Source organism: Odontesthes bonariensis, chromosome 2, assembly GCF_027942865.1.
Source record: "Odontesthes bonariensis isolate fOdoBon6 chromosome 2, fOdoBon6.hap1, whole genome shotgun sequence".
NCBI classification, from domain to species: Eukaryota; Metazoa; Chordata; class Actinopteri; order Atheriniformes; family Atherinopsidae; genus Odontesthes; species Odontesthes bonariensis.
Genome location: NC_134507.1, coordinates 32,352,088 through 32,375,141, shown reverse-complemented (window position 1 = coordinate 32,375,141; position 23,054 = coordinate 32,352,088). Strand labels below are relative to the sequence as shown.

Below are 23,054 nucleotides of genomic sequence, written 5' to 3'. Positions count from 1 at the left end.
ATCACCCTGTGATCCATCTTGCTGATCCTGGATCTGCTAAGGTGTCCCAGGTCATGGTTGCCTTTGATCCTCATACATTTAACTTTGTCCTGACAAAGGAGCAGTTCCAAAAAGTCAAACAGGGACTGCCTTTGCATTTGACGCAGTCAAACTGCATGCGCCTGGAGAAGCCAAAAGGCTTACAGCACCTGGTATTCCCAGGCGGTCTCCCCATCCAAGTACTAACCAGGCCCGACTCTGCTTAGCTTCTGAGATAAAACTCTGGCTTTTAGTCTGCGAAAAGAGAGTGAAAGTGAACTCCACTTTGAGATGGCTCTGGGATTGGGCCGACTGGGAGAATTGCTTGAAAAAAACCTCTACACCCAATGAGCGGTCAGAACAAAGCCTCAAGACCCCTAGTCTTTTGCACAGAGTAAAAGACAAAGCAGCCATTGAATAGGGCCCGATTGTTCCTACCTGGTCGGCCGAGGAGCCAGCGTCTCAACCAAGCAAAGCTCACCGTGGGGAAGGTGGCTATGCCAACTAGCCTGATGCACTGCTCCCGCAGTGTCAAATACTCGTACTCTGGTTTCTCTTCATAACGTACAAGTCTTTCGCCTTTTACTAAAGACTTCCGTGGAGAGCAACATTAATGAGTTGTTTCTATTTTTGGAAGGCTTTACCTTTGCGGGTGAAGCCCATTCTGTCTGTGCAAAGGAAATCTTCTTGCTGTGCCAAGTGACTTCTCGGAGTAGAGTCACCTTATTTCTTGAGACCGTGCCCATGTTCAAAGCCTGGAGCGCTAAATTGTTGTTGTTTGAACGGTGCTCAGTGGAGCGGGCGGGAGTGCAAAGTTGTACCATCTGAAACGGCTGAAGAGTGCTCACTGCAGCGGGTGGGCGGAGGTGCAAAGTGACGCTTTGTAGGCAACAAAAGAGCACCGCCACAAGTGCGCATTGTGCCAGGAAGGGCTCTCGGACGTGAAACAGTGGAGGGTTATCGCTTCTCGGCCTTTTGGCTAAGATCAAGTGTAGTATCTGTTCTTATCAGTTTAATATCTGATACGTCCTCTATATGAGGACTACGTATTAAATGGATTTTTAGGCACAGGGGTTGAAAAAGGGGCTTGCTCCGTTCACTCCACGCATCGACCCGGTACTGCAGTGCCGCCGGGAACGGTGCACTCTTCCCAACTCTTGTGAAATAACAAAACCAGCGGTACATGGTGGTAGTTTCAGGGAGCCATTGTATTCTGACTTCTAAAATGGAACTATAATCTTTAGAAAAGACGCACGTCGTGGGATTGAGCTTCCCTGGTTTCTCTGTATGACCATGAACACCAAACTACACACAGAGAACAGAGGAGCTTGACAGACACACACTAAGTTATCTGAGAGTCCCATTTTCAGCTGCAGAGAACAATCACATCAGGGAAGTCGACGTGCAGGCACAACATCAGCCTCTCAAGCCAACTCTCTGGTAAAATAGGGGCAACGTATGGTTCCAGCACCTATGTAACACATATTTGTCACGGGGACTGTGGCTTACGGCCACACCGCCCTGAACACGCCCGATCTCGTCCGAACTCGGAAGCCAAGCAGGGTCGGGCCTGGTTAGTACTTGGATGGGAGACCGCTTGGGAATACCAGGTGCTGTAAGCATTTTTCTCTCTTCTCTTCTCTTCTCTCTGCATGTCTTTTGTTGAAACATCTGTTGATCACCCTGTGATCCATCTTGCTGATCCTGGATCTGCTAAGGTGTCCCAGGTCATGGTTGCCTTTGATCCTCATACATTTAACTTTGTCCTGACAAAGGAGCAGTTCCAAAAAGTCAAACAGGGACTGCCTTTGCATTTGACGCAGTCAAACTGCATGCGCCTGGAGAAGCCAAAAGGCTTACAGCACCTGGTATTCCCAGGCGGTCTCCCCATCCAAGTACTAACCAGGCCCGACTCTGCTTAGCTTCTGAGATAAAACTCTGGCTTTTAGTCTGCGAAAAGAGAGTGAAAGTGAACTCCACTTTGAGATGGCTCTGGGATTGGGCCGACTGGGAGAATTGCTTGAAAAAAACCTCTACACCCAATGAGCGGTCAGAACAAAGCCTCAAGACCCCTAGTCTTTTGCACAGAGTAAAAGACAAAGCAGCCATTGAATAGGGCCCGATTGTTCCTACCTGGTCGGCCGAGGAGCCAGCGTCTCAACCAAGCAAAGCTCACCGTGGGGAAGGTGGCTATGCCAACTAGCCTGATGCACTGCTCCCGCAGTGTCAAATACTCGTACTCTGGTTTCTCTTCATAACGTACAAGTCTTTCGCCTTTTACTAAAGACTTCCGTGGAGAGCAGCATTAATGAGTTGTTTCTATTTTTGGAAGGCTTTACCTTTGCGGGTGAAGCCCATTCTGTCTGTGCAAAGGAAATCTTCTTGCTGTGCCAAGTGACTTCTCGGAGTAGAGTCACCTTATTTCTTGAGACCGTGCCCATGTTCAAAGCCTGGAGCGCTAAATTGTTGTTGTTTGAACGGTGCTCAGTGGAGCGGGCGGGAGTGCAAAGTTGTACCATCTGAAACGGCTGAAGAGTGCTCACTGCAGCGGGTGGGCGGAGGTGCAAAGTGACGCTTTGTAGGCAAAAAAAGAGCACCGCCACAAGTGCGCATTGTGCCAGGAAGGGCTCTCGGACGTGAAACAGTGGAGGGTTATCGCTTCTCGGCCTTTTGGCTAAGATCAAGTGTAGTATCTGTTCTTATCAGTTTAATATCTGATACGTCCTCTATATGAGGACTACGTGTTAAATGGATTTTTAGGCACAGGGGTTGAAAAAGGGGCTTGCTCCGTTCACTCCACGCATCGACCCGGTACTGCAGTGCCGCCGGGAACGGTGCACTCTTCCCAACTCTTGTGAAATAACAAAACCAGCGGTACATGGTGGTAGTTTCAGGGAGCCATTGTATTCTGACTTCTAAAATGGAACTATAATCTTTAGAAAAGACGCAGTTTATGAGCACGTCGTGGGATTGAGCTTCCCTGGTTTCTCTGTATGACCATGAACACCAAACTACACACAGAGAACAGAGGAGCTTGACAGACACACACTAAGTTATCTGAGAGTCCCATTTTCAGCTGCAGAGAACAATCACATCAGGGAAGTCGACGTGCAGGCTCAACATCAGCCTCTCAAGCCAACTCTCTGGTAAAATAGGGGCAACGTATGGTTCCAGCACCTATGTAACACATATTTGTCACGGGGACTGTGGCTTACGGCCACACCGCCCTGAACACGCCCGATCTCGTCCGAACTCGGAAGCCAAGCAGGGTCGGGCCTGGTTAGTACTTGGATGGGAGACCGCTTGGGAATACCAGGTGCTGTAAGCATTTTTCTCTCTTGTCTTCTCTTCTCTCTGCATGTCTTTTGTTGAAACATCTGTTGATCACCCTGTGATCCATCTTGCTGATCCTGGATCTGCCAAGGTGTCCCAGGTCATGGTTGCCTTTGATCCTCATACATTTAACTTTGTCCTGACAAAGGAGCAGTTCCAAAAAGTCAAACAGGGACTGCCTTTGCATTTGACGCAGTCAAACTGCATGCGCCTGGAGAAGCCAAAAGGCTTACAGCACCTGGTATTCCCAGGCGGTCTCCCCATCCAAGTACTAACCAGGCCCGACTCTGCTTAGCTTCTGAGATAAAACTCTGGCTTTTAGTCTGCGAAAAGAGAGTGAAAGTGAACTCCACTTTGAGATGGCTCTGGGATTGGGCCGACTGGGAGAATTGCTTGAAAAAAACCTCTACACCCAATGAGCGGTCAGAACAAAGCCTCAAGACCCCTAGTCTTTTGCACAGAGTAAAAGACAAAGCAGCCATTGAATAGGGCCCGATTGTTCCTACCTGGTCGGCCGAGGAGCCAGCGTCTCAACCAAGCAAAGCTCACCGTGGGGAAGGTGGCTATGCCAACTAGCCTGATGCACTGCTCCCGCAGTGTCAAATACTCGTACTCTGGTTTCTCTTCATAACGTACAAGTCTTTCGCCTTTTACTAAAGACTTCCGTGGAGAGCAGCATTAATGAGTTGTTTCTATTTTTGGAAGGCTTTACCTTTGCGGGTGAAGCCCATTCTGTCTGTGCAAAGGAAATCTTCTTGCTGTGCCAAGTGACTTCTCGGAGTAGAGTCACCTTATTTCTTGAGACCGTGCCCATGTTCAAAGCCTGGAGCGCTAAATTGTTGTTGTTTGAACGGTGCTCAGTGGAGCGGGCGGGAGTGCAAAGTTGTACCATCTGAAACGGCTGAAGAGTGCTCACTGCAGCGGGTGGGCGGAGGTGCAAAGTGACGCTTTGTAGGCAACAAAAGAGCACCGCCACAAGTGCGCATTGTGCCAGGAAGGGCTCTCGGACGTGAAACAGTGGAGGGTTATCGCTTCTCGGCCTTTTGGCTAAGATCAAGTGTAGTATCTGTTCTTATCAGTTTAATATCTGATACGTCCTCTATATGAGGACTACGTATTAAATGGATTTTTAGGCACAGGGGTTGAAAAAGGGGCTTGCTCCGTTCACTCCACGCATCGACCCGGTACTGCAGTGCCGCCGGGAACGGTGCACTCTTCCCAACTCTTGTGAAATAACAAAACCAGCGGTACATGGTGGTAGTTTCAGGGAGCCATTGTATTCTGACTTCTAAAATGGAACTATAATCTTTAGAAAAGACGCACGTCGTGGGATTGAGCTTCCCTGGTTTCTCTGTATGACCATGAACACCAAACTACACACAGAGAACAGAGGAGCTTGACAGACACACACTAAGTTATCTGAGAGTCCCATTTTCAGCTGCAGAGAACAATCACATCAGGGAAGTCGACGTGCAGGCTCAACATCAGCCTCTCAAGCCAACTCTCTGGTAAAATAGGGGCAACGTATGGTTCCAGCACCTATGTAACACATATTTGTCACGGGGACTGTGGCTTACGGCCACACCGCCCTGAACACGCCCGATCTCGTCCGAACTCGGAAGCCAAGCAGGGTCGGGCCTGGTTAGTACTTGGATGGGAGACCGCTTGGGAATACCAGGTGCTGTAAGCATTTTTCTCTCTTGTCTTCTCTTCTCTCTGCATGTCTTTTGTTGAAACATCTGTTGATCACCCTGTGATCCATCTTGCTGATCCTGGATCTGCTAAGGTGTCCCAGGTCATGGTTGCCTTTGATCCTCATACATTTAACTTTGTCCTGACAAAGGAGCAGTTCCAAAAAGTCAAACAGGGACTGCCTTTGCATTTGACGCAGTCAAACTGCATGCGCCTGGAGAAGCCAAAAGGCTTACAGCACCTGGTATTCCCAGGCGGTCTCCCCATCCAAGTACTAACCAGGCCCGACTCTGCTTAGCTTCTGAGATAAAACTCTGGCTTTTAGTCTGCGAAAAGAGAGTGAAAGTGAACTCCACTTTGAGATGGCTCTGGGATTGGGCCGACTGGGAGAATTGCTTGAAAAAAACCTCTACACCCAATGAGCGGTCAGAACAAAGCCTCAAGACCCCTAGTCTTTTGCACAGAGTAAAAGACAAAGCAGCCATTGAATAGGGCCCGATTGTTCCTACCTGGTCGGCCGAGGAGCCAGCGTCTCAACCAAGCAAAGCTCACCGTGGGGAAGGTGGCTATGCCAACTAGCCTGATGCACTGCTCCCGCAGTGTCAAATACTCGTACTCTGGTTTCTCTTCATAACGTACAAGTCTTTCGCCTTTTACTAAAGACTTCCGTGGAGAGCAGCATTAATGAGTTGTTTCTATTTTTGGAAGGCTTTACCTTTGCGGGTGAAGCCCATTCTGTCTGTGCAAAGGAAATCTTCTTGCTGTGCCAAGTGACTTCTCGGAGTAGAGTCACCTTATTTCTTGAGACCGTGCCCATGTTCAAAGCCTGGAGCGCTAAATTGTTGTTGTTTGAACGGTGCTCAGTGGAGCGGGCGGGAGTGCAAAGTTGTACCATCTGAAACGGCTGAAGAGTGCTCACTGCAGCGGGTGGGCGGAGGTGCAAAGTGACGCTTTGTAGGCAAAAAAAGAGCACCGCCACAAGTGCGCATTGTGCCAGGAAGGGCTCTCGGACGTGAAACAGTGGAGGGTTATCGCTTCTCGGCCTTTTGGCTAAGATCAAGTGTAGTATCTGTTCTTATCAGTTTAATATCTGATACGTCCTCTATATGAGGACTACATATTAAATGGATTTTTAGGCACAGGGGTTGAAAAAGGGGCTTGCTCGTTCACTCCACGCATCGACCCGGTACTGCAGTGCCGCCGGGAACGGTGCACTCTTCCCAACTCTTGTGAAATAACAAAACCAGCGGTACATGGTGGTAGTTTCAGGGAGCCATTGTATTCTGACTTCTAAAATGGAACTATAATCTTTAGAAAAGACGCAGTTTATGAGCACGTCGTGGGATTGAGCTTCCCTGGTTTCTCTGTATGACCATGAACACCAAACTACACACAGAGAACAGAGAAACTTGACAGACACACACTAAGTTATCTGAGAGTCCCATTTTCAGCTGCAGAGAACAATCACATCAGGGAAGTCGACGTGCAGGCTCAACATCAGCCTCTCAAGCCAACTCTCTGGTAAAATAGGGGCAACGTATGGTTCCAGCACCTATGTAACACATATTTGTCACGGGGACTGTGGCTTACGGCCACACCGCCCTGAACACGCCCGATCTCGTCCGAACTCGGAAGCCAAGCAGGGTCGGGCCTGGTTAGTACTTGGATGGGAGACCGCTTGGGAATACCAGGTGCTGTAAGCATTTTTCTCTCTTGTCTTCTCTTCTCTCTGCATGTCTTTTGTTGAAACATCTGTTGATCACCCTGTGATCCATCTTGCTGATCCTGGATCTGCTAAGGTGTCCCAGGTCATGGTTGCCTTTGATCCTCATACATTTAACTTTGTCCTGACAAAGGAGCAGTTCCAAAAAGTCAAACAGGGACTGCCTTTGCATTTGACGCAGTCAAACTGCATGCGCCTGGAGAAGCCAAAAGGCTTACAGCACCTGGTATTCCCAGGCGGTCTCCCCATCCAAGTACTAACCAGGCCCGACTCTGCTTAGCTTCTGAGATAAAACTCTGGCTTTTAGTCTGCGAAAAGAGAGTGAAAGTGAACTCCACTTTGAGATGGCTCTGGGATTGGGCCGACTGGGAGAATTGCTTGAAAAAAACCTCTACACCCAATGAGCGGTCAGAACAAAGCCTCAAGACCCCTAGTCTTTTGCACAGAGTAAAAGACAAAGCAGCCATTGAATAGGGCCCGATTGTTCCTACCTGGTCGGCCGAGGAGCCAGCGTCTCAACCAAGCAAAGCTCACCGTGGGGAAGGTGGCTATGCCAACTAGCCTGATGCACTGCTCCCGCAGTGTCAAATACTCGTACTCTGGTTTCTCTTCATAACGTACAAGTCTTTCGCCTTTTACTAAAGACTTCCGTGGAGAGCAGCATTAATGAGTTGTTTCTATTTTTGGAAGGCTTTACCTTTGCGGGTGAAGCCCATTCTGTCTGTGCAAAGGAAATCTTCTTGCTGTGCCAAGTGACTTCTCGGAGTAGAGTCACCTTATTTCTTGAGACCGTGCCCATGTTCAAAGCCTGGAGCGCTAAATTGTTGTTGTTTGAACGGTGCTCAGTGGAGCGGGCGGGAGTGCAAAGTTGTACCATCTGAAACGGCTGAAGAGTGCTCACTGCAGCGGGTGGGCGGAGGTGCAAAGTGACGCTTTGTAGGCAACAAAAGAGCACCGCCACAAGTGCGCATTGTGCCAAGTAGGGCTCTCGGACGTGAAACAGTGGAGGGTTATCGCTTCTCGGCCTTTTGGCTAAGATCAAGTGTAGTATCTGTTCTTATCAGTTTAATATCTGATACGTCCTCTATATGAGGACTACATATTAAATGGATTTTTAGGCACAGGGGTTGAAAAAGGGGCTTGCTCGTTCACTCCACGCATCGACCCGGTACTGCAGTGCCGCCGGGAACGGTGCACTCTTCCCAACTCTTGTGAAATAACAAAACCAGCGGTACATGGTGGTAGTTTCAGGGAGCCATTGTATTCTGACTTCTAAAATGGAACTATAATCTTTAGAAAAGACGCAGTTTATGAGCACGTCGTGGGATTGAGCTTCCCTGGTTTCTCTGTATGACCATGAACACCAAACTACACACAGAGAACAGAGAAACTTGACAGACACACACTAAGTTATCTGAGAGTCCCATTTTCAGCTGCAGAGAACAATCACATCAGGGAAGTCGACGTGCAGGCTCAACATCAGCCTCTCAAGCCAACTCTCTGGTAAAATAGGGGCAACGTATGGTTCCAGCACCTATGTAACACATATTTGTCACGGGGACTGTGGCTTACGGCCACACCGCCCTGAACACGCCCGATCTCGTCCGAACTCGGAAGCCAAGCAGGGTCGGGCCTGGTTAGTACTTGGATGGGAGACCGCTTGGGAATACCAGGTGCTGTAAGCATTTTTCTCTCTTGTCTTCTCTTCTCTCTGCATGTCTTTTGTTGAAACATCTGTTGATCACCCTGTGATCCATCTTGCTGATCCTGGATCTGCTAAGGTGTCCCAGGTCATGGTTGCCTTTGATCCTCATACATTTAACTTTGTCCTGACAAAGGAGCAGTTCCAAAAAGTCAAACAGGGACTGCCTTTGCATTTGACGCAGTCAAACTGCATGCGCCTGGAGAAGCCAAAAGGCTTACAGCACCTGGTATTCCCAGGCGGTCTCCCCATCCAAGTACTAACCAGGCCCGACTCTGCTTAGCTTCTGAGATAAAACTCTGGCTTTTAGTCTGCGAAAAGAGAGTGAAAGTGAACTCCACTTTGAGATGGCTCTGGGATTGGGCCGACTGGGAGAATTGCTTGAAAAAAACCTCTACACCCAATGAGCGGTCAGAACAAAGCCTCAAGACCCCTAGTCTTTTGCACAGAGTAAAAGACAAAGCAGCCATTGAATAGGGCCCGATTGTTCCTACCTGGTCGGCCGAGGAGCCAGCGTCTCAACCAAGCAAAGCTCACCGTGGGGAAGGTGGCTATGCCAACTAGCCTGATGCACTGCTCCCGCAGTGTCAAATACTCGTACTCTGGTTTCTCTTCATAACGTACAAGTCTTTCGCCTTTTACTAAAGACTTCCGTGGAGAGCAGCATTAATGAGTTGTTTCTATTTTTGGAAGGCTTTACCTTTGCGGGTGAAGCCCATTCTGTCTGTGCAAAGGAAATCTTCTTGCTGTGCCAAGTGACTTCTCGGAGTAGAGTCACCTTATTTCTTGAGACCGTGCCCATGTTCAAAGCCTGGAGCGCTAAATTGTTGTTGTTTGAACGGTGCTCAGTGGAGCGGGCGGGAGTGCAAAGTTGTACCATCTGAAATGGCTGAAGAGTGCTCACTGCAGCGGGTGGGCGGAGTTGCAAAGTGACGCTTTGTAGGCAAAAAAAGAGCACCGCCACAAGTGCGCATTGTGCCAGGAAGGGCTCTCGGACGTGAAACAGTGGAGGGTTATCGCTTCTCGGCCTTTTGGCTAAGATCAAGTGTAGTATCTGTTCTTATCAGTTTAATATCTGATACGTCCTCTATATGAGGACTACGTATTAAATGGATTTTTAGGCACAGGGGTTGAAAAAGGGGCTTGCTCCGTTCACTCCACGCATCGACCCGGTACTGCAGTGCCGCCGGGAACGGTGCACTCTTCCCAACTCTTGTGAAATAACAAAACCAGCGGTACATGGTGGTAGTTTCAGGGAGCCATTGTATTCTGACTTCTAAAATGGAACTATAATCTTTAGAAAAGACGCAGTTTATGAGCACGTCGTGGGATTGAGCTTCCCTGGTTTCTCTGTATGACCATGAACACCAAACTACACACAGAGAACAGAGGAGCTTGACAGACACACACTAAGTTATCTGAGAGTCCCATTTTCAGCTGCAGAGAACAATCACATCAGGGAAGTCGACGTGCAGGCTCAACATCAGCCTCTCAAGCCAACTCTCTGGTAAAATAGGGGCAACGTATGGTTCCAGCACCTATGTAACACATATTTGTCACGGGGACTGTGGCTTACGGCCACACCGCCCTGAACACGCCCGATCTCGTCCGAACTCGGAAGCCAAGCAGGGTCGGGCCTGGTTAGTACTTGGATGGGAGACCGCTTGGGAATACCAGGTGCTGTAAGCATTTTTCTCTCTTGTCTTCTCTTCTCTCTGCATGTCTTTTGTTGAAACATCTGTTGATCACCCTGTGATCCATCTTGCTGATCCTGGATCTGCTAAGGTGTCCCAGGTCATGGTTGCCTTTGATCCTCATACATTTAACTTTGTCCTGACAAAGGAGCAGTTCCAAAAAGTCAAACAGGGACTGCCTTTGCATTTGACGCAGTCAAACTGCATGCGCCTGGAGAAGCCAAAAGGCTTACAGCACCTGGTATTCCCAGGCGGTCTCCCCATCCAAGTACTAACCAGGCCCGACTCTGCTTAGCTTCTGAGATAAAACTCTGGCTTTTAGTCTGCGAAAAGAGAGTGAAAGTGAACTCCACTTTGAGATGGCTCTGGGATTGGGCCGACTGGGAGAATTGCTTGAAAAAAACCTCTACACCCAATGAGCGGTCAGAACAAAGCCTCAAGACCCCTAGTCTTTTGCACAGAGTAAAAGACAAAGCAGCCATTGAATAGGGCCCGATTGTTCCTACCTGGTCGGCCGAGGAGCCAGCGTCTCAACCAAGCAAAGCTCACCGTGGGGAAGGTGGCTATGCCAACTAGCCTGATGCACTGCTCCCGCAGTGTCAAATACTCGTACTCTGGTTTCTCTTCATAACGTACAAGTCTTTCGCCTTTTACTAAAGACTTCCGTGGAGAGCAGCATTAATGAGTTGTTTCTATTTTTGGAAGGCTTTACCTTTGCGGGTGAAGCCCATTCTGTCTGTGTAAAGGAAATCTTCTTGCTGTGCCAAGTGACTTCTCGGAGTAGAGTCACCTTATTTCTTGAGACCGTGCCCATGTTCAAAGCCTGGAGCGCTAAATTGTTGTTGTTTGAACGGTGCTCAGTGGAGCGGGCGGGAGTGCAAAGTTGTACCATCTGAAACGGCTGAAGAGTGCTCACTGCAGCGGGTGGGCGGAGGTGCAAAGTGACGCTTTGTAGGCAAAAAAAGAGCACCGCCACAAGTGCGCATTGTGCCAGGAAGGGCTCTCGGATGTGAAACAGTGGAGGGTTATCGCTTCTCGGCCTTTTGGCTAAGATCAAGTGTAGTATCTGTTCTTATCAGTTTAATATCTGATACGTCCTCTATATGAGGACTACATATTAAATGGATTTTTAGGCACAGGAGTTGAAAAAGGGGCTTGCTCCGTTCACTCCACGCATCGACCCGGTACTGCAGTGCCGCCGGGAACGGTGCACTCTTCCCAACTCTTGTGAAATAACAAAACCAGCGGTACATGGTGGTAGTTTCAGGGGGCCATTGTATTCTGACTTCTAAAATGGAACTATAATCTTTAGAAAAGACGCAGTTTATGAGCACGTCGTGGGATTGAGCTTCCCTGGTTTCTCTGTATGACCATGAACACCAAACTACACACAGAGAACAGAGGAGCTTGACAGACACACACTAAGTTATCTGAGAGTCCCATTTTCAGCTGCAGAGAACAATCACATCAGGGAAGTCGACGTGCAGGCTCAACATCAGCCTCTCAAGCCAACTCTCTGGTAAAATAGGGGCAACGTATGGTAACAGCACCTATGTAACACATATTTGTCACGGGGACTGTGGCTTACGGCCACACCGCCCTGAACACGCCCGATCTCGTCCGAACTCGGAAGCCAAGCAGGGTCGGGCCTGGTTAGTACTTGGATGGGAGACCGCTTGGGAATACCAGGTGCTGTAAGCATTTTTCTCTCTTGTCTTCTCTTCTCTCTGCATGTCTTTTGTTGAAACATCTGTTGATCACCCTGTGATCCATCTTGCTGATCCTGGATCTGCTAAGGTGTCCCAGGTCATGGTTGCCTTTGATCCTCATACATTTAACTTTGTCCTGACAAAGGAGCAGTTCCAAAAAGTCAAACAGGGACTGCCTTTGCATTTGACGCAGTCAAACTGCATGCGCCTGGAGAAGCCAAAAGGCTTACAGCACCTGGTATTCCCAGGCGGTCTCCCCATCCAAGTACTAACCAGGCCCGATTCTGCTTAGCTTCTGAGATAAAACTCTGGCTTTTAGTCTGCGAAAAGAGAGTGAAAGTGAACTCCACTTTGAGATGGCTCTGGGATTGGGCCGACTGGGAGAATTGCTTGAAAAAAACCTCTACACCCAATGAGCGGTCAGAACAAAGCCTCAAGACCCCTAGTCTTTTGCACAGAGTAAAAGACAAAGCAGCCATTGAATAGGGCCCGATTGTTCCTACCTGGTCGGCCGAGGAGCCAGCGTCTCAACCAAGCAAAGCTCACCGTGGGGAAGGTGGCTATGCCAACTAGCCTGATGCACTGCTCCCGCAGTGTCAAATACTCGTACTCTGGTTTCTCTTCATAACGTACAAGTCTTTCGCCTTTTACTAAAGACTTCCGTGGAGAGCAGCATTAATGAGTTGTTTCTATTTTTGGAAGGCTTTACCTTTGCGGGTGAAGCCCATTCTGTCTGTGCAAAGGAAATCTTCTTGCTGTGCCAAGTGACTTCTCGGAGTAGAGTCACCTTATTTCTTGAGACCGTGCCCATGTTCAAAGCCTGGAGCGCTAAATTGTTGTTGTTTGAACGGTGCTCAGTGGAGCGGGCGGGAGTGCAAAGTTGTACCATCTGAAACGGCTGAAGAGTGCTCACTGCAGCGGGTGGGCGGAGGTGCAAAGTGACGCTTTGTAGGCAAAAAAAGAGCACCGCCACAAGTGCGCATTGTGCCAGGAAGGGCTCTCGGACGTGAAACAGTGGAGGGTTATCGCTTCTCGGCCTTTTGGCTAAGATCAAGTGTAGTATCTGTTCTTATCAGTTTAATATCTGATACGTCCTCTATATGAGGACTACATATTAAATGGATTTTTAGGCACAGGGGTTGAAAAAGGGGCTTGCTCGTTCACTCCACGCATCGACCCGGTACTGCAGTGCCGCCGGGAACGGTGCACTCTTCCCAACTCTTGTGAAATAACAAAACCAGCGGTACATGGTGGTAGTTTCAGGGAGCCATTGTATTCTGACTTCTAAAATGGAACTATAATCTTTAGAAAAGACGCAGTTTATGAGCACGTCGTGGGATTGAGCTTCCCTGGTTTCTCTGTATGACCATGAACACCAAACTACACACAGAGAACAGAGAAACTTGACAGACACACACTAAGTTATCTGAGAGTCCCATTTTCAGCTGCAGAGAACAATCACATCAGGGAAGTCGACGTGCAGGCTCAACATCAGCCTCTCAAGCCAACTCTCTGGTAAAATAGGGGCAACGTATGGTTCCAGCACCTATGTAACACATATTTGTCACGGGGACTGTGGCTTACGGCCACACCGCCCTGAACACGCCCGATCTCGTCCGAACTCGGAAGCCAAGCAGGGTCGGGCCTGGTTAGTACTTGGATGGGAGACCGCTTGGGAATACCAGGTGCTGTAAGCATTTTTCTCTCTTCTCTTCTCTTCTCTCTGCATGTCTTTTGTTGAAACATCTGTTGATCACCCTGTGATCCATCTTGCTGATCCTGGATCTGCTAAGGTGTCCCAGGTCATGGTTGCCTTTGATCCTCATACATTTAACTTTGTCCTGACAAAGGAGCAGTTCCAAAAAGTCAAACAGGGACTGCCTTTGCATTTGACGCAGTCAAACTGCATGCGCCTGGAGAAGCCAAAAGGCTTACAGCACCTGGTATTCCCAGGCGGTCTCCCCATCCAAGTACTAACCAGGCCCGACTCTGCTTAGCTTCTGAGATAAAACTCTGGCTTTTAGTCTGCGAAAAGAGAGTGAAAGTGAACTCCACTTTGAGATGGCTCTGGGATTGGGCCGACTGGGAGAATTGCTTGAAAAAAACCTCTACACCCAATGAGCGGTCAGAACAAAGCCTCAAGACCCCTAGTCTTTTGCACAGAGTAAAAGACAAAGCAGCCATTGAATAGGGCCCGATTGTTCCTACCTGGTCGGCCGAGGAGCCAGCGTCTCAACCAAGCAAAGCTCACCGTGGGGAAGGTGGCTATGCCAACTAGCCTGATGCACTGCTCCCGCAGTGTCAAATACTCGTACTCTGGTTTCTCTTCATAACGTACAAGTCTTTCGCCTTTTACTAAAGACTTCCGTGGAGAGCAGCATTAATGAGTTGTTTCTATTTTTGGAAGGCTTTACCTTTGCGGGTGAAGCCCATTCTGTCTGTGCAAAGGAAATCTTCTTGCTGTGCCAAGTGACTTCTCGGAGTAGAGTCACCTTATTTCTTGAGACCGTGCCCATGTTCAAAGCCTGGAGCGCTAAATTGTTGTTGTTTGAACGGTGCTCAGTGGAGCGGGCGGGAGTGCAAAGTTGTACCATCTGAAACGGCTGAAGAGTGCTCACTGCAGCGGGTGGGCGGAGGTGCAAAGTGACGCTTTGTAGGCAAAAAAAGAGCACCGCCACAAGTGCGCATTGTGCCAAGTAGGGCTCTCGGACGTGAAACAGTGGAGGGTTATCGCTTCTCGGCCTTTTGGCTAAGATCAAGTGTAGTATCTGTTCTTATCAGTTTAATATCTGATACGTCCTCTATATGAGGACTACATATTAAATGGATTTTTAGGCACAGGGGTTGAAAAAGGGGCTTGCTCGTTCACTCCACGCATCGACCCGGTACTGCAGTGCCGCCGGGAACGGTGCACTCTTCCCAACTCTTGTGAAATAACAAAACCAGCGGTACATGGTGGTAGTTTCAGGGAGCCATTGTATTCTGACTTCTAAAATGGAACTATAATCTTTAGAAAAGACGCAGTTTATGAGCACGTCGTGGGATTGAGCTTCCCTGGTTTCTCTGTATGACCATGAACACCAAACTACACACAGAGAACAGAGAAACTTGACAGACACACACTAAGTTATCTGAGAGTCCCATTTTCAGCTGCAGAGAACAATCACATCAGGGAAGTCGACGTGCAGGCTCAACATCAGCCTCTCAAGCCAACTCTCTGGTAAAATAGGGGCAACGTATGGTTCCAGCACCTATGTAACACATATTTGTCACGGGGACTGTGGCTTACGGCCACACCGCCCTGAACACGCCCGATCTCGTCCGAACTCGGAAGCCAAGCAGGGTCGGGCCTGGTTAGTACTTGGATGGGAGACCGCTTGGGAATACCAGGTGCTGTAAGCATTTTTCTCTCTTGTCTTCTCTTCTCTCTGCATGTCTTTTGTTGAAACATCTGTTGATCACCCTGTGATCCATCTTGCTGATCCTGGATCTGCTAAGGTGTCCCAGGTCATGGTTGCCTTTGATCCTCATACATTTAACTTTGTCCTGACAAAGGAGCAGTTCCAAAAAGTCAAACAGGGACTGCCTTTGCATTTGACGCAGTCAAACTGCATGCGCCTGGAGAAGCCAAAAGGCTTACAGCACCTGGTATTCCCAGGCGGTCTCCCCATCCAAGTACTAACCAGGCCCGACTCTGCTTAGCTTCTGAGATAAAACTCTGGCTTTTAGTCTGCGAAAAGAGAGTGAAAGTGAACTCCACTTTGAGATGGCTCTGGGATTGGGCCGACTGGGAGAATTGCTTGAAAAAAACCTCTACACCCAATGAGCGGTCAGAACAAAGCCTCAAGACCCCTAGTCTTTTGCACAGAGTAAAAGACAAAGCAGCCATTGAATAGGGCCCGATTGTTCCTACCTGGTCGGCCGAGGAGCCAGCGTCTCAACCAAGCAAAGCTCACCGTGGGGAAGGTGGCTATGCCAACTAGCCTGATGCACTGCTCCCGCAGTGTCAAATACTCGTACTCTGGTTTCTCTTCATAACGTACAAGTCTTTCGCCTTTTACTAAAGACTTCCGTGGAGAGCAGCATTAATGAGTTGTTTCTATTTTTGGAAGGCTTTACCTTTGCGGGTGAAGCCCATTCTGTCTGTGCAAAGGAAATCTTCTTGCTGTGCCAAGTGACTTCTCGGAGTAGAGTCACCTTATTTCTTGAGACCGTGCCCATGTTCAAAGCCTGGAGCGCTAAATTGTTGTTGTTTGAACGGTGCTCAGTGGAGCGGGCGGGAGTGCAAAGTTGTACCATCTGAAATGGCTGAAGAGTGCTCACTGCAGCGGGTGGGCGGAGTTGCAAAGTGACGCTTTGTAGGCAAAAAAAGAGCACCGCCACAAGTGCGCATTGTGCCAGGAAGGGCTCTCGGACGTGAAACAGTGGAGGGTTATCGCTTCTCGGCCTTTTGGCTAAGATCAAGTGTAGTATCTGTTCTTATCAGTTTAATATCTGATACGTCCTCTATATGAGGACTACGTATTAAATGGATTTTTAGGCACAGGGGTTGAAAAAGGGGCTTGCTCCGTTCACTCCACGCATCGACCCGGTACTGCAGTGCCGCCGGGAACGGTGCACTCTTCCCAACTCTTGTGAAATAACAAAACCAGCGGTACATGGTGGTAGTTTCAGGGAGCCATTGTATTCTGACTTCTAAAATGGAACTATAATCTTTAGAAAAGACGCAGTTTATGAGCACGTCGTGGGATTGAGCTTCCCTGGTTTCTCTGTATGACCATGAACACCAAACTACACACAGAGAACAGAGGAGCTTGACAGACACACACTAAGTTATCTGAGAGTCCCATTTTCAGCTGCAGAGAACAATCACATCAGGGAAGTCGACGTGCAGGCTCAACATCAGCCTCTCAAGCCAACTCTCTGGTAAAATAGGGGCAACGTATGGTTCCAGCACCTATGTAACACATATTTGTCACGGGGACTGTGGCTTACGGCCACACCGCCCTGAACACGCCCGATCTCGTCCGAACTCGGAAGCCAAGCAGGGTCGGGCCTGGTTAGTACTTGGATGGGAGACCGCTTGGGAATACCAGGTGCTGTAAGCATTTTTCTCTCTTGTCTTCTCTTCTCTCTGCATGTCTTTTGTTGAAACATCTGTTGATCACCCTGTGATCCATCTTGCTGATCCTGGATCTGCTAAGGTGTCCCAGGTCATGGTTGCCTTTGATCCTCATACATTTAACTTTGTCCTGACAAAGGAGCAGTTCCAAAAAGTCAAACAGGGACTGCCTTTGCATTTGACGCAGTCAAACTGCATGCGCCTGGAGAAGCCAAAAGGCTTACAGCACCTGGTATTCCCAGGCGGTCTCCCCATCCAAGTACTAACCAGGCCCGATTCTGCTTAGCTTCTGAGATAAAACTCTGGCTTTTAGTCTGCGAAAAGAGAGTGAAAGTGAACTCCACTTTGAGATGGCTCTGGGATTGGGCCGACTGGGAGAATTGCTTGAAAAAAACCTCTACACCCAATGAGCGGTCAGAACAAAGCCTCAAGACCCCTAGTCTTTTGCACAGAGTAAAAGACAAAGCAGCCATTGAATAGGGCCCGATTGTTCCTACCTGGTCGGCCGAGGAGCCAGCGTCTCAACCAAGCAAAGCTCACCGTGGGGAAGGTGGCTATGCCAACTAGCCTGATGCACTGCTCCCGCAGTGTCAAATACTCGTACTCTGGTTTCTCTTCATAACGTACAAGTCTTTCGCCTTTTACTAAAGACTTCCGTGGAGAGCAGCATTAATGAGTTGTTTCTATTTTTGGAAGGCTTTACCTTTGCGGGTGAAGCCCATTCTGTCTGTGCAAAGGAAATCTTCTTGCTGTGCCAAGTGACTTCTCGGAGTAGAGTCACCTTATTTCTTGAGACCGTGCCCATGTTCAAAGCCTGGGGCGCTAAATTGTTGTTGTTTGAACGGTGCTCAGTGGAGCGGGCGGGAGTGCAAAGTTGTACCATCTGAAATGGCTGAAGAGTGCTCACTGCAGCGGGTGGGCGGAGTTGCAAAGTGACGCTTTGTAGGCAAAAAAAGAGCACCGCCACAAGTGCGCATTGTGCCAGGAAGGGCTCTCGGACGTGAAACAGTGGAGGGTTATCGCTTCTCGGCCTTTTGGCTAAGATCAAGTGTAGTATCTGTTCTTATCAGTTTAATATCTGATACGTCCTCTATATGAGGACTACATATTAAATGGATTTTTAGGCACAGGGGTTGAAAAAGGGGCTTGCTCCGTTCACTCCACGCATCGACCCGGTACTGCAGTGCCGCCGGGAACGGTGCACTCTTCCCACCTCTTGTGAAATAACAAAACCAGCGGTACATGGTGGTAGTTTCAGGGAGCCATTGTATTCTGACTTCTAAAATGGAACTATAATCTTTAGAAAAGACGCAGTTTATGAGCACGTCGTGGGATTGAGCTTCCCTGGTTTCTCTGTATGACCATGAACACCAAACTACACACAGAGAACAGAGGAGCTTGACAGACACACACTAAGTTATCTGAGAGTCCCATTTTCAGCTGCAGAGAACAATCACATCAGGGAAGTCGACGTGCAGGCTCAACATCAGCCTCTCAAGCCAACTCTCTGGTAAAATAGGGGCAACGTATGGTTCCAGCACCTATGTAACACATATTTGTCACGGGGACTGTGGCTTACGGCCACACCGCCCTGAACACGCCCGATCTCGTCCGAACTCGGAAGCCAAGCAGGGTCGGGCCTGGTTAGTACTTGGATGGGAGACCGCTTGGGAATACCAGGTGCTGTAAGCATTTTTCTCTCTTGTCTTCTCTTCTCTCTGCATGTCTTTTGTTGAAACATCTGTTGATCACCCTGTGATCCATCTTGCTGATCCTGGATCTGCTAAGGTGTCCCAGGTCATGGTTGCCTTTGATCCTCATACATTTAACTTTGTCCTGACAAAGGAGCAGTTCCAAAAAGTCAAACAGGGACTGCCTTTGCATTTGACGCAGTCAAACTGCATGCGCCTGGAGAAGCCAAAAGGCTTACAGCACCTGGTATTCCCAGGCGGTCTCCCCATCCAAGTACTAACCAGGCCCGATTCTGCTTAGCTTCTGAGATAAAACTCTGGCTTTTAGTCTGCGAAAAGAGAGTGAAAGTGAACTCCACTTTGAGATGGCTCTGGGATTGGGCCGACTGGGAGAATTGCTTGAAAAAAACCTCTACACCCAATGAGCGGTCAGAACAAAGCCTCAAGACCCCTAGTCTTTTGCACAGAGTAAAAGACAAAGCAGCCATTGAATAGGGCCCGATTGTTCCTACCTGGTCGGCCGAGGAGCCAGCGTCTCAACCAAGCAAAGCTCACCGTGGGGAAGGTGGCTATGCCAACTAGCCTGATGCACTGCTCCCGCAGTGTCAAATACTCGTACTCTGGTTTCTCTTCATAACGTACAAGTCTTTCGCCTTTTACTAAAGACTTCCGTGGAGAGCAGCATTAATGAGTTGTTTCTATTTTTGGAAGGCTTTACCTTTGCGGGTGAAGCCCATTCTGTCTGTGCAAAGGAAATCTTCTTGCTGTGCCAAGTGACTTCTCGGAGTAGAGTCACCTTATTTCTTGAGACCGTGCCCATGTTCAAAGCCTGGGGCGCTAAATTGTTGTTGTTTGAACGGTGCTCAGTGGAGCGGGCGGGAGTGCAAAGTTGTACCATCTGAAATGGCTGAAGAGTGCTCACTGCAGCGGGTGGGCGGAGGTGCAAAGTGACGCTTTGTAGGCAAAAAAAGAGCACCGCCACAAGTGCGCATTGTGCCAGGAAGGGCTCTCGGACGTGAAACAGTGGAGGGTTATCGCTTCTCGGCCTTTTGGCTAAGATCAAGTGTAGTATCTGTTCTTATCAGTTTAATATCTGATACGTCCTCTATATGAGGACTACATATTAAATGGATTTTTAGGCACAGGGGTTGAAAAAGGGGCTTGCTCCGTTCACTCCACGCATCGACCCGGTACTGCAGTGCCGCCGGGAACGGTGCACTCTTCCCACCTCTTGTGAAATAACAAAACCAGCGGTACATGGTGGTAGTTTCAGGGAGCCATTGTATTCTGACTTCTAAAATGGAACTATAATCTTTAGAAAAGACGCAGTTTATGAGCACGTCGTGGGATTGAGCTTCCCTGGTTTCTCTGTATGACCATGAACACCAAACTACACACAGAGAACAGAGGAGCTTGACAGACACACACTAATTTATCTGAGAGTCCCATTTTCAGCTGCAGAGAACAATCACATCAGGGAAGTCGACGTGCAGGCTCAACATCAGCCTCTCAAGCCAACTCTCTGGTAAAATAGGGGCAACGTATGGTTCCAGCACCTATGTAACACATATTTGTCACGGGGACTGTGGCTTACGGCCACACCGCCCTGAACACGCCCGATCTCGTCCGAACTCGGAAGCCAAGCAGGGTCGGGCCTGGTTAGTACTTGGATGGGAGACCGCTTGGGAATACCAGGTGCTGTAAGCATTTTTCTCTCTTGTCTTCTCTTCTCTCTGCATGTCTTTTGTTGAAACATCTGTTGATCACCCTGTGATCCATCTTGCTGATCCTGGATCTGCTAAGGTGTCCCAGGTCATGGTTGCCTTTGATCCTCATACATTTAACTTTGTCCTGACAAAGGAGCAGTTCCAAAAAGTCAAACAGGGACTGCCTTTGCATTTGACGCAGTCAAACTGCATGCGCCTGGAGAAGCCAAAAGGCTTACAGCACCTGGTATTCCCAGGCGGTCTCCCCATCCAAGTACTAACCAGGCCCGACTCTGCTTAGCTTCTGAGATAAAACTCTGGCTTTTAGTCTGCGAAAAGAGAGTGAAAGTGAACTCCACTTTGAGATGGCTCTGGGATTGGGCCGACTGGGAGAATTGCTTGAAAAAAACCTCTACACCCAATGAGCGGTCAGAACAAAGCCTCAAGACCCCTAGTCTTTTGCACAGAGTAAAAGACAAAGCAGCCATTGAATAGGGCCCGATTGTTCCTACCTGGTCGGCCGAGGAGCCAGCGTCTCAACCAAGCAAAGCTCACCGTGGGGAAGGTGGCTATGCCAACTAGCCTGATGCACTGCTCCCGCAGTGTCAAATACTCGTACTCTGGTTTCTCTTCATAACGTACAAGTCTTTCGCCTTTTACTAAAGACTTCCGTGGAGAGCAGCATTAATGAGTTGTTTCTATTTTTGGAAGGCTTTACCTTTGCGGGTGAAGCCCATTCTGTCTGTGCAAAGGAAATCTTCTTGCTGTGCCAAGTGACTTCTCGGAGTAGAGTCACCTTATTTCTTGAGACCGTGCCCATGTTCAAAGCCTGGAGCGCTAAATTGTTGTTGTTTGAACGGTGCTCAGTGGAGCGGGCGGGAGTGCAAAGTTGTACCATCTGAAACGGCTGAAGAGTGCTCACTGCAGCGGGTGGGCGGAGGTGCAAAGTGACGCTTTGTAGGCAAAAAAAGAGCACCGCCACAAGTGCGCATTGTGCCAGGAAGGGCTCTCGGACGTGAAACAGTGGAGGGTTATCGCTTCTCGGCCTTTTGGCTAAGATCAAGTGTAGTATCTGTTCTTATCAGTTTAATATCTGATACGTCCTCTATATGAGGACTACATATTAAATGGATTTTTAGGCACAGGGGTTGAAAAAGGGGCTTGCTCCGCTCACTCCACGCATCGACCCGGTACTGCAGTGCCGCCGGGAACGGTGCACTCTTCCCAACTCTTGTGAAATAACAAAACCAGCGGTACATGGTGGTAGTTTCAGGGAGCCATTGTATTCTGACTTCTAAAATGGAACTATAATCTTTAGAAAAGACGCAGTTTATGAGCACGTCGTGGGATTGAGCTTCCCTGGTTTCTCTGTATGACCATGAACACCAAACTACACACAGAGAACAGAGGAGCTTGACAGACACACACTAAGTTATCTGAGAGTCCCATTTTCAGCTGCAGAGAACAATCACATCAGGGAAGTCGACGTGCAGGCTCAACATCAGCCTCTCAAGCCAACTCTCTGGTAAAATAGGGGCAACGTATGGTTCCAGCACCTATGTAACACATATTTGTCACGGGGACTGTGGCTTACGGCCACACCGCCCTGAACACGCCCGATCTCGTCCGAACTCGGAAGCCAAGCAGGGTCGGGCCTGGTTAGTACTTGGATGGGAGACCGCTTGGGAATACCAGGTGCTGTAAGCATTTTTCTCTCTTCTCTTCTCTTCTCTCTGCATGTCTTTTGTTGAAACATCTGTTGATCACCCTGTGATCCATCTTGCTGATCCTGGATCTGCTAAGGTGTCCCAGGTCATGGTTGCCTTTGATCCTCATACATTTAACTTTGTCCTGACAAAGGAGCAGTTCCAAAAAGTCAAACAGGGACTGCCTTTGCATTTGACGCAGTCAAACTGCATGCGCCTGGAGAAGCCAAAAGGCTTACAGCACCTGGTATTCCCAGGCGGTCTCCCCATCCAAGTACTAACCAGGCCCGACTCTGCTTAGCTTCTGAGATAAAACTCTGGCTTTTAGTCTGCGAAAAGAGAGTGAAAGTGAACTCCACTTTGAGATGGCTCTGGGATTGGGCCGACTGGGAGAATTGCTTGAAAAAAACCTCTACACCCAATGAGCGGTCAGAACAAAGCCTCAAGACCCCTAGTCTTTTGCACAGAGTAAAAGACAAAGCAGCCATTGAATAGGGCCCGATTGTTCCTACCTGGTCGGCCGAGGAGCCAGCGTCTCAACCAAGCAAAGCTCACCGTGGGGAAGGTGGCTATGCCAACTAGCCTGATGCACTGCTCCCGCAGTGTCAAATACTCGTACTCTGGTTTCTCTTCATAACGTACAAGTCTTTCGCCTTTTACTAAAGACTTCCGTGGAGAGCAGCATTAATGAGTTGTTTCTATTTTTGGAAGGCTTTACCTTTGCGGGTGAAGCCCATTCTGTCTGTGCAAAGGAAATCTTCTTGCTGTGCCAAGTGACTTCTCGGAGTAGAGTCACCTTATTTCTTGAGACCGTGCCCATGTTCAAAGCCTGGAGCGCTAAATTGTTGTTGTTTGAACGGTGCTCAGTGGAGCGGGCGGGAGTGCAAAGTTGTACCATCTGAAACGGCTGAAGAGTGCTCACTGCAGCGGGTGGGCGGAGTTGCAAAGTGACGCTTTG

General features: G+C 48.9%; 40 non-coding genes across 40 annotated transcripts; all 40 read left to right on the top strand.

Moving 5' to 3' along the window:
- Nucleotides 1-559: 559 nt before the first annotated feature.
- LOC142370797 (U5 spliceosomal RNA) lies at nucleotides 560-672 on the top strand. Its single transcript, XR_012767886.1, has one exon. It is a non-coding gene; the product is annotated as a U5 spliceosomal RNA (small nuclear RNA).
- Nucleotides 673-977: 305 nt separating this feature from the next.
- On the top strand, nucleotides 978-1,168 carry LOC142368521 (U2 spliceosomal RNA). The gene has a single exon (XR_012767367.1). It is a non-coding gene; the product is annotated as a U2 spliceosomal RNA (small nuclear RNA).
- A 353-nt stretch (nucleotides 1,169-1,521) lies between these two features.
- Nucleotides 1,522-1,640, top strand: LOC142366088 (5S ribosomal RNA). Its single transcript, XR_012766714.1, has one exon. It is a non-coding gene; the product is annotated as a 5S ribosomal RNA (ribosomal RNA).
- A 614-nt stretch (nucleotides 1,641-2,254) lies between these two features.
- LOC142372698 (U5 spliceosomal RNA) lies at nucleotides 2,255-2,367 on the top strand. Its single transcript, XR_012768302.1, has one exon. It is a non-coding gene; the product is annotated as a U5 spliceosomal RNA (small nuclear RNA).
- A 305-nt stretch (nucleotides 2,368-2,672) lies between these two features.
- LOC142368693 (U2 spliceosomal RNA) lies at nucleotides 2,673-2,863 on the top strand. Its single transcript, XR_012767409.1, has one exon. It is a non-coding gene; the product is annotated as a U2 spliceosomal RNA (small nuclear RNA).
- A 364-nt stretch (nucleotides 2,864-3,227) lies between these two features.
- On the top strand, nucleotides 3,228-3,346 carry LOC142366034 (5S ribosomal RNA). Its single transcript, XR_012766701.1, has one exon. It is a non-coding gene; the product is annotated as a 5S ribosomal RNA (ribosomal RNA).
- Nucleotides 3,347-3,960: 614 nt separating this feature from the next.
- LOC142372692 (U5 spliceosomal RNA) lies at nucleotides 3,961-4,073 on the top strand. Its single transcript, XR_012768301.1, has one exon. It is a non-coding gene; the product is annotated as a U5 spliceosomal RNA (small nuclear RNA).
- A 305-nt stretch (nucleotides 4,074-4,378) lies between these two features.
- LOC142368513 (U2 spliceosomal RNA) lies at nucleotides 4,379-4,569 on the top strand. Its single transcript, XR_012767366.1, has one exon. It is a non-coding gene; the product is annotated as a U2 spliceosomal RNA (small nuclear RNA).
- A 353-nt stretch (nucleotides 4,570-4,922) lies between these two features.
- On the top strand, nucleotides 4,923-5,041 carry LOC142365967 (5S ribosomal RNA). The gene has a single exon (XR_012766687.1). It is a non-coding gene; the product is annotated as a 5S ribosomal RNA (ribosomal RNA).
- A 614-nt stretch (nucleotides 5,042-5,655) lies between these two features.
- Nucleotides 5,656-5,768, top strand: LOC142372687 (U5 spliceosomal RNA). The gene has a single exon (XR_012768299.1). It is a non-coding gene; the product is annotated as a U5 spliceosomal RNA (small nuclear RNA).
- Nucleotides 5,769-6,073: 305 nt separating this feature from the next.
- Nucleotides 6,074-6,263, top strand: LOC142370019 (U2 spliceosomal RNA). Its single transcript, XR_012767771.1, has one exon. It is a non-coding gene; the product is annotated as a U2 spliceosomal RNA (small nuclear RNA).
- A 364-nt stretch (nucleotides 6,264-6,627) lies between these two features.
- LOC142365886 (5S ribosomal RNA) lies at nucleotides 6,628-6,746 on the top strand. The gene has a single exon (XR_012766673.1). It is a non-coding gene; the product is annotated as a 5S ribosomal RNA (ribosomal RNA).
- Nucleotides 6,747-7,360: 614 nt separating this feature from the next.
- LOC142372679 (U5 spliceosomal RNA) lies at nucleotides 7,361-7,473 on the top strand. The gene has a single exon (XR_012768298.1). It is a non-coding gene; the product is annotated as a U5 spliceosomal RNA (small nuclear RNA).
- Nucleotides 7,474-7,778: 305 nt separating this feature from the next.
- LOC142370012 (U2 spliceosomal RNA) lies at nucleotides 7,779-7,968 on the top strand. The gene has a single exon (XR_012767767.1). It is a non-coding gene; the product is annotated as a U2 spliceosomal RNA (small nuclear RNA).
- A 364-nt stretch (nucleotides 7,969-8,332) lies between these two features.
- On the top strand, nucleotides 8,333-8,451 carry LOC142365822 (5S ribosomal RNA). The gene has a single exon (XR_012766660.1). It is a non-coding gene; the product is annotated as a 5S ribosomal RNA (ribosomal RNA).
- A 614-nt stretch (nucleotides 8,452-9,065) lies between these two features.
- On the top strand, nucleotides 9,066-9,178 carry LOC142372673 (U5 spliceosomal RNA). Its single transcript, XR_012768295.1, has one exon. It is a non-coding gene; the product is annotated as a U5 spliceosomal RNA (small nuclear RNA).
- Nucleotides 9,179-9,483: 305 nt separating this feature from the next.
- Nucleotides 9,484-9,674, top strand: LOC142368506 (U2 spliceosomal RNA). The gene has a single exon (XR_012767364.1). It is a non-coding gene; the product is annotated as a U2 spliceosomal RNA (small nuclear RNA).
- Nucleotides 9,675-10,038: 364 nt separating this feature from the next.
- On the top strand, nucleotides 10,039-10,157 carry LOC142365774 (5S ribosomal RNA). The gene has a single exon (XR_012766647.1). It is a non-coding gene; the product is annotated as a 5S ribosomal RNA (ribosomal RNA).
- Nucleotides 10,158-10,771: 614 nt separating this feature from the next.
- On the top strand, nucleotides 10,772-10,884 carry LOC142372665 (U5 spliceosomal RNA). Its single transcript, XR_012768293.1, has one exon. It is a non-coding gene; the product is annotated as a U5 spliceosomal RNA (small nuclear RNA).
- A 305-nt stretch (nucleotides 10,885-11,189) lies between these two features.
- Nucleotides 11,190-11,380, top strand: LOC142366758 (U2 spliceosomal RNA). The gene has a single exon (XR_012766869.1). It is a non-coding gene; the product is annotated as a U2 spliceosomal RNA (small nuclear RNA).
- Nucleotides 11,381-11,744: 364 nt separating this feature from the next.
- On the top strand, nucleotides 11,745-11,863 carry LOC142402541 (5S ribosomal RNA). Its single transcript, XR_012773389.1, has one exon. It is a non-coding gene; the product is annotated as a 5S ribosomal RNA (ribosomal RNA).
- A 614-nt stretch (nucleotides 11,864-12,477) lies between these two features.
- LOC142372658 (U5 spliceosomal RNA) lies at nucleotides 12,478-12,590 on the top strand. The gene has a single exon (XR_012768292.1). It is a non-coding gene; the product is annotated as a U5 spliceosomal RNA (small nuclear RNA).
- Nucleotides 12,591-12,895: 305 nt separating this feature from the next.
- On the top strand, nucleotides 12,896-13,085 carry LOC142370006 (U2 spliceosomal RNA). Its single transcript, XR_012767766.1, has one exon. It is a non-coding gene; the product is annotated as a U2 spliceosomal RNA (small nuclear RNA).
- A 364-nt stretch (nucleotides 13,086-13,449) lies between these two features.
- On the top strand, nucleotides 13,450-13,568 carry LOC142402484 (5S ribosomal RNA). Its single transcript, XR_012773374.1, has one exon. It is a non-coding gene; the product is annotated as a 5S ribosomal RNA (ribosomal RNA).
- A 614-nt stretch (nucleotides 13,569-14,182) lies between these two features.
- Nucleotides 14,183-14,295, top strand: LOC142372650 (U5 spliceosomal RNA). Its single transcript, XR_012768291.1, has one exon. It is a non-coding gene; the product is annotated as a U5 spliceosomal RNA (small nuclear RNA).
- A 305-nt stretch (nucleotides 14,296-14,600) lies between these two features.
- On the top strand, nucleotides 14,601-14,790 carry LOC142370000 (U2 spliceosomal RNA). Its single transcript, XR_012767764.1, has one exon. It is a non-coding gene; the product is annotated as a U2 spliceosomal RNA (small nuclear RNA).
- Nucleotides 14,791-15,154: 364 nt separating this feature from the next.
- Nucleotides 15,155-15,273, top strand: LOC142402389 (5S ribosomal RNA). Its single transcript, XR_012773361.1, has one exon. It is a non-coding gene; the product is annotated as a 5S ribosomal RNA (ribosomal RNA).
- A 614-nt stretch (nucleotides 15,274-15,887) lies between these two features.
- On the top strand, nucleotides 15,888-16,000 carry LOC142372643 (U5 spliceosomal RNA). Its single transcript, XR_012768290.1, has one exon. It is a non-coding gene; the product is annotated as a U5 spliceosomal RNA (small nuclear RNA).
- Nucleotides 16,001-16,305: 305 nt separating this feature from the next.
- On the top strand, nucleotides 16,306-16,496 carry LOC142368500 (U2 spliceosomal RNA). Its single transcript, XR_012767362.1, has one exon. It is a non-coding gene; the product is annotated as a U2 spliceosomal RNA (small nuclear RNA).
- A 364-nt stretch (nucleotides 16,497-16,860) lies between these two features.
- On the top strand, nucleotides 16,861-16,979 carry LOC142402310 (5S ribosomal RNA). Its single transcript, XR_012773342.1, has one exon. It is a non-coding gene; the product is annotated as a 5S ribosomal RNA (ribosomal RNA).
- Nucleotides 16,980-17,593: 614 nt separating this feature from the next.
- On the top strand, nucleotides 17,594-17,706 carry LOC142372636 (U5 spliceosomal RNA). Its single transcript, XR_012768289.1, has one exon. It is a non-coding gene; the product is annotated as a U5 spliceosomal RNA (small nuclear RNA).
- A 305-nt stretch (nucleotides 17,707-18,011) lies between these two features.
- LOC142367385 (U2 spliceosomal RNA) lies at nucleotides 18,012-18,202 on the top strand. Its single transcript, XR_012767080.1, has one exon. It is a non-coding gene; the product is annotated as a U2 spliceosomal RNA (small nuclear RNA).
- A 364-nt stretch (nucleotides 18,203-18,566) lies between these two features.
- LOC142402247 (5S ribosomal RNA) lies at nucleotides 18,567-18,685 on the top strand. The gene has a single exon (XR_012773324.1). It is a non-coding gene; the product is annotated as a 5S ribosomal RNA (ribosomal RNA).
- A 614-nt stretch (nucleotides 18,686-19,299) lies between these two features.
- On the top strand, nucleotides 19,300-19,412 carry LOC142372622 (U5 spliceosomal RNA). Its single transcript, XR_012768287.1, has one exon. It is a non-coding gene; the product is annotated as a U5 spliceosomal RNA (small nuclear RNA).
- A 305-nt stretch (nucleotides 19,413-19,717) lies between these two features.
- Nucleotides 19,718-19,908, top strand: LOC142367379 (U2 spliceosomal RNA). Its single transcript, XR_012767079.1, has one exon. It is a non-coding gene; the product is annotated as a U2 spliceosomal RNA (small nuclear RNA).
- Nucleotides 19,909-20,272: 364 nt separating this feature from the next.
- LOC142402193 (5S ribosomal RNA) lies at nucleotides 20,273-20,391 on the top strand. The gene has a single exon (XR_012773311.1). It is a non-coding gene; the product is annotated as a 5S ribosomal RNA (ribosomal RNA).
- A 614-nt stretch (nucleotides 20,392-21,005) lies between these two features.
- LOC142372617 (U5 spliceosomal RNA) lies at nucleotides 21,006-21,118 on the top strand. Its single transcript, XR_012768286.1, has one exon. It is a non-coding gene; the product is annotated as a U5 spliceosomal RNA (small nuclear RNA).
- Nucleotides 21,119-21,423: 305 nt separating this feature from the next.
- Nucleotides 21,424-21,614, top strand: LOC142368637 (U2 spliceosomal RNA). The gene has a single exon (XR_012767397.1). It is a non-coding gene; the product is annotated as a U2 spliceosomal RNA (small nuclear RNA).
- A 364-nt stretch (nucleotides 21,615-21,978) lies between these two features.
- On the top strand, nucleotides 21,979-22,097 carry LOC142402143 (5S ribosomal RNA). Its single transcript, XR_012773299.1, has one exon. It is a non-coding gene; the product is annotated as a 5S ribosomal RNA (ribosomal RNA).
- A 614-nt stretch (nucleotides 22,098-22,711) lies between these two features.
- Nucleotides 22,712-22,824, top strand: LOC142372610 (U5 spliceosomal RNA). The gene has a single exon (XR_012768282.1). It is a non-coding gene; the product is annotated as a U5 spliceosomal RNA (small nuclear RNA).
- The last annotated feature ends 230 nt before the right edge of the window (nucleotides 22,825-23,054 follow it).